This window comes from Thermobia domestica, chromosome 8, assembly GCF_964235325.1.
Source record: "Thermobia domestica chromosome 8, izTheDome1.hap1.1, whole genome shotgun sequence".
NCBI lineage: Eukaryota > Metazoa > Arthropoda > Insecta > Zygentoma > Lepismatidae > Thermobia > Thermobia domestica.
Genome location: NC_137461.1, coordinates 15,898,406 through 15,905,089, shown reverse-complemented (window position 1 = coordinate 15,905,089; position 6,684 = coordinate 15,898,406).

Here is a 6,684-nt window from a genome sequence, read left to right as displayed (position 1 = left end):
GGACGCTCAACTTTGGAACTTAACCCAAATTTAGCATATATTTACTTTCCTTCATAGATGTAATCTAAAGGACTGTATGCCATATTATAGGTATATGATTGGACCAGTGGCGTATTTAGGGGTGGTTTCCGGGCTTAAGCCTCCCCGAAATTTAATTTATTATATTAAAGTAAATGAAATATCTTGCAGAAATTTCACATTTTCAGGACTAAAGTTGACAAAGCACCCCCCTCCGAAACAAAATCGTAAATACGCCACTGGATTGGACTTAAAACTACTAATTTATTAAACACTTTTATTTTTAGCCTAAAGATGGCAGCAGCAACTTGGATACTTTTCGTAGTAGTCGCACTTGTGTGTGTCACTAACATAATGTCACGTAAGTACCAAATAATAGCTTTTGTTAGTTTCTAATTCGTTAGTTATTATTTAACTATGGAAAGCGGCATGACTAGTGCTTACAATAAGAGCAACTTTATGGTTAATTAACAGTTAACACAGTAGTCAAGAAAGCTTCTATCTTTAATGCAGAGTCCCATCCAAGTTCGTGTATAAAATTGTAAGTTTTCTCATTCTATTTTCGTTTGTAAATTTTCGTTTCATCAATTTATTCATAATTCTTTACTATTATTATTCATCCGTCTCTTTTGTTGCTTACAGGTTATAATAGTGGGTTGTTAAATTAAACCTTTGGTTTTATTTTATGATTCCACTACAGAAATTTTTCAAATACGTACAGGAGAATTAATTTCTTACTTCCGATGATTGAGTAGCGGAAAAATAAATATATTACTTAGATTTACTCATTAATTGGTAACCAAATTATTAGTAAAGCATAATCATACAGGCTAACAAAATTTTATTTTGTTTAAGTAATAATCTTTCTATTGTCTCGCGTTCGACTCCGAGGAAGTCCAATACAGTATATGGTAAGCTAGAACACAAAGTATGAATATCAGGGAAAGAAAAGGCTCGCATTTACTACATGAATTGATTCTTGCCTTTCGAGTGAGGAATGAATCGAATACTCGCAGAGATTCAGATCCCACGTTAAATTGTATCCCTATGTCTCATATAACGTAGACTACATAATCGAATTTTATTATTTTATCCATTGTTTTACAGAGCGCACCTACTGCGCAGACCCCTGTGACCCTAACCCTTGCAGATACGGAGAATCTTGTGTGCAACAACCGATTGTGCCCTGTAATAGGGTTATTTGCTGCCCAGTTGCAAGATGTGTCAGAAGAGGACAACCGGGTAAGAACCTTTGATCATTTCAATAAATCTGCTAGTGAAATACGAGCAGTATGTCTATTTTAAGTAAGTGAAAATTTTAGAAGTTTCATCTTTGTTTGATATAATTTTTCACTTTTGAATTAAGCTAATTAACAATGTTACTAAGTGTGGAGACAATTTTGTTTTTAGTCAACTAAAATTTATTAGACTTTTGAAAACATTCAACTCCCTAATTGATTAAATATCTTTATATAATTCCTATGTGCATTTCATCCTGTCGTTTCACTGATATCTAATATTTGGTAACAGATTTCGACAAAATCAGATTGAATACGAGTATGTTATTGTTTGTTTGTGATGCTTAGTTTAATAACAATTAGATGTTAGCTTCCTTTGTGATTATTGGAATATCAAATCCTTTAAAGACAATATAATCATTACATAAAACATAGCTGGTGCTACTAGAAGATACATTGTACTCTTATTATACACCGCAATCTAAAAATGGATGGTTTAGTTATGCAGAAAAAGCGTAAACATGACTTTAACCTCTTACCTCATGCCGTGCCATATATCGCACATACCCTTTTTTCACTTTAGCTTTTTTTGTGATTTACCAAAGCATCAAATGACTGTTTTATTTACTGTGTGATATATTGACGTGTATGAAGAAGAGATTTTGGTGTCATCTGGCATGTTCTTTGTGAGTTGTAAGTGTGTCATATTACTCGCTTACTTATTTCTTAAGCGAGTAATTAAGTGAAAAACCTAAAATTTGAGTTTTAATTCATTTTTCAAGTTCCCATATGAGGATTTCCAATAGTATTTTTTTTTTTTTGCTAAAAGAAAAAAATATGCAGAAAGGGGTTAAACGCTGTTTTATGGTATCCGACTCTTGCCCTCTTCGTTCAACACACACTTCTGTCGTAAGATTCGGGTTCGATCCCGGCGGGAGCTCGTGGTTCGGATTCCACGTTAATCAGTAGGTCCCGTCTAATATAGCCTCGCTGCTGAAAGGGACGTTAAATTCAAAATTAACTCATTCAACACACAGTTATCCATTGTTCGAAAGTCCTAGTTTCTCCAAATACCATGCGAGGGCAGATTGACCGACGTTACCTGCTTATGAAATTTTGTTTTTTGTTTACTCTTGGATTTGCTTTAATGCTCGCTTTCAATTCGTCGTTATCAACTTTAGAATGACTATTGTGGCCTCTCTTGTCTTATACGCTGAAATATTCAAGACGAAATTTTGAGAAACAAAGTTGCACCGTGAACTTGTTAAATACTTTCTTTGCCCTATGCTTTAATGTCTTCGAGACGGTCATGCGATACTTAGGTCAAATTTAAGTTCGTAGAAGTGAATTTTAAGAAAGTCGTAGTCTGGTCTTTTATCTTCTTAGGCATAAACACAGTCAAAAACAAACAGCATATTTTTTTATGGCTTATGTAGCCAAGAAGAGGCCAGTAAAAGCTTTCAGATGATATTTAACCCGAGTATACATATTTATAATACTTTAGAACCACAGTGGTATGGTAAATTCAAGATTTTCGAACACTGTTTTAATTAATAATGTTATATTTTTGTTGAGGGTTAGCTTCCCTTTTCAGCACCGAGGATATATAAGACATGAACCCATAGCTTAACATTTAATCCGATCTACCATAATGCATTCAAATTTTCTACTGCCCTCTCACTAGGAATCGAACCAGCGTGCAATAGTCACAAGGTCGCTGGAAGATCTATTAATTAACCAGATACATATAGAAGCGTGATGGTATAAGGTGTCTATGTTTTAACCAGACAGACTGTATATTATCCAGGGTGAGAACGGAATGTTTTCTCTGGTCCAAATTGGTTCAAGGGTTAGCCCTTTATCATATGTGTCTGGGGAAACTTCGAGGGTAAGCACGGCTGGATCTTGGGGATGGTCACGTAGCTTTCTTGCAGCGCCAAGAGTGTGGGAAACTGAAGTATTTTTTACACCTACCGTAGAACATATTTGCCGATCACAAATGAGGATTCAATTTACCGTTTAAATTCTTTAGATATGTGCTATAACTCATTCAAAACTACATCAAGAATTCTCTTACTATTTTCTTGAGGAAACGGTATTGTTTCTGAGCATTGGATACCAAATTAAAGGTATAAATTGAGACTATTTTCAGGATTATCTTCCTAATGATAAAACGTCGAGTGAAATACTGGATATGGAGAAAATGTTCACATGTTTATAAACAAATGTGGTGAACAAAAGTATATATAAGTATGTGTACTAACGTATGAAGGAAGAAATGGTATTTTGACACATTTAGATTGAATATATTAAAAATTACATAATGTTGCATATTTTTACATTTCACATCGCGCATTTGGAAACTTCTTAAACGACATTTACGTTTTCTATTCGCTCTATGTCGAACAATATTTCAGAGAAGTTGAAGCCATGTTGTTTGGAACACTCGTGTCAACGCTTTAGTGAGGTGTAAATACATTCTATATTTAACTAGGATAATTTGGGACAGGGTTTGGTATTAAATAATTTACCAAGGAAATAAACACAGATGGACAAATCGGTTGCTCAAAAAGTCCAAGCAACAATCATTTTTAGACAATACTTAGCAAGAGGAAAGTTCTTTAAGGATGACCATTTGAGAATATAATTCAACTCATTGAAAACAATTTCTTATTGCGACTAGATGATTATACTCACAATATGTCACCATACTCTGAATGACAGTCTCAGTGGTTATCAAAGCACACGTACTAATTTGCGTCGGAAGAGCTGGGACGTTACAAGTTTTAGTATGGCAAATAACATTGAAATGTATGATATGTTTATTTTTCTCGTGGTACCTTAGTATGATATTGTATCTAAAAGTGGTTGTATCTCAAAACTGTGTTATTATCTGATAATAAATACCTAAGTTACAAGTTTTCTTTTTTGATAAGCTTGGTCAAAAATATGTATGTACAGTATTTACTACCATCTTATGCTACTTCCAGGAGAAAACCATGATCGATAATCATATTTGAAGAATTTCTTATGTTAACTAATCACATCTTGATCAAACATTTGAGATATCTTTGATTCAATACTACTGAGTAACTTGTACTAATAAACATTTGTGTTGTATCTAATTTTCAGGAAAGTTTGGTTTTTGTCCACGAGTGAGACCTGGACAAGTGGGACCATGTGTTGAAAGATGTTCCTCAGATAACCAGTGCCCTGGTGCTCAGAAATGTTGTAGCAATGGATGTGGGCATGATTGCACCGAACCTATATATTCTCAAGGTTAGTGCATTGACGGACGTATAGAAGCTAATGTTATCTTTAATGTTTATGAATCCTATACTGAGCTTCTAACGAGCACAGTAAAATTTAACCAAAGAACAACAGGATGGAGTCATTGATGAGATTTATTTTACTGTTGTAACATCGTAGAGTGCAAGTACACCTCCATCGGATCCTGGTTCGTTCCTTAATTAAAAACAAGAATAATCAGGCTTTGAGATGTTTTATGTTGTTCCAAGTTGTTAGGTACGTTCAAAAAAATCTTGGCTGCTTGAACAATTATTGCTCATTCCAAATTATCTTACATGTGGTTATTTTGTCGTGCTTGTGGTTGGAAGATCTCCACTGTGTTGCTGCTAATTAAGATGAATTTCAAAGTATTTTAAACATCAAATTAATTTAATTATCCATTAAAATGACAATGAATTTTGACAGAAGTCAGACATGCAAATTTAAGGTACATTCTTCTTCCAGTCATACTATACATAAAACACACATAATAATGAAACAATAGATACTGAGATATATAAACGGAATATTGGAACATTATTTACATATGAGATTAACTTTCGTTGCTAGAAAATGTATGGGCTTAAGTATTTTACTCATATATGGAAAATTATTGTTATGTTATTCTGTTTCTAATATGATATGTTTTTATTTTACAGGTTAATACGGAATTCATTTCATAGTTTTGGAAAATTGAGAACGCAATCCAATGATAAGATGCAGACAAAGAGAGCGGAATTATTGATGACACTTTATACTTTTGCGTTTATTTATGTTTCTTAGGATTTATAACATGTAACCTATTTCAAATACAATGTAAAATAAGAAAAGTAGCATTATCGTATATGCAAACAAATAAATAAAAAAAAAATTCAAAATTAATTTCAAAAGCATTTTAATGAATTAATAAATCAAACATAGTTTTTAAATCTGATTAAAGAGCCATAAGTGACATGCACTTATTTATTTAACGAAAAACGGAAATCTGTATGTTAAAGAGAACTAGTGTATCAACCCAATAGCGAAGTTCGAAAAATATTGCCCTGCTATATTGTCAACTTCATAATTAAACAGTTCATCAGCATTACAATAACTTCCTGGATATTCCAACTTCCAAAGTTATAAAAATCCATAATGACTGACTTAGCATTGTAATTTATAGATCCAAAGTTTGCCACTGTTTGTTTCTTAATAGTTAAGTATTCTTCTAAATATTCTGAAGAGACGCTACGATTATTGTTTAGGTTGCCAGGAAAAGGTTTATAAAATATAAACAAAATCTCTTGGGTCGTTGTAAAAGGGTAACCATTTTCTCTGGATTTCCCCAAGGAAGTAACTGATGACAAATTATAAGATTCTCAATGGAATGGATTTACGAAGTACTAGCATAGTACTAGGTTGTTCAGGAGATTAAGAGTCACAAACATAGTCACTTTCAATTTTATAATAGGTCTATAGATAAAGAAAATAAATCTGTTTTCAAGAAGAGACACAATATCCGATCTTCACCTTGCAATATACTATCCTTTTTGAAAGTACGGGAATTCCCAAGAGTCACACTGGAGAAACCTATAAAAATCCTTATATTCAAAATTTCGTATTGAATGGTATGTAACATATTTGCATGTGTTTGAAGTATATATATCTTATATGAACATGGCATGTATATATATCTTAATGAACATACGTACAAAGAGATGGAATGTAGAAATATCTTGATCGGTATGTAGGAGGTACGAAACATGTAAATCTATTGAAATCTCGATTTTTTTAGATGTTTAATTGACCTTTATCTTATTATTATTCAAAAATAAAACTGAACTATGAAAAGAACAAGAATTCACTTGACGTGTCTTTACATACTTCCTTTCTGTATATGGAACATCTTTACTATTGAAAGTTCACATAGAAAGGGAAGTAGTTATCAGAGGATGTGGGAATATAACATTTTGCAAAGCCTCAAAATTCTTATTTATGCAAAGTATTAGTAGCTCTAATTATTACAAGTTAAGTAATTTATCTATTTTTATTTGTTAGTAATAGTATAAAAGAAGAAAACTTTCGTAGGGTCAGAATAAAGTTTTCCTTTCTTTTTTTTGTAAAGAGAGGTAAGGCATTCTATTTTCTATTCTGATTTTGC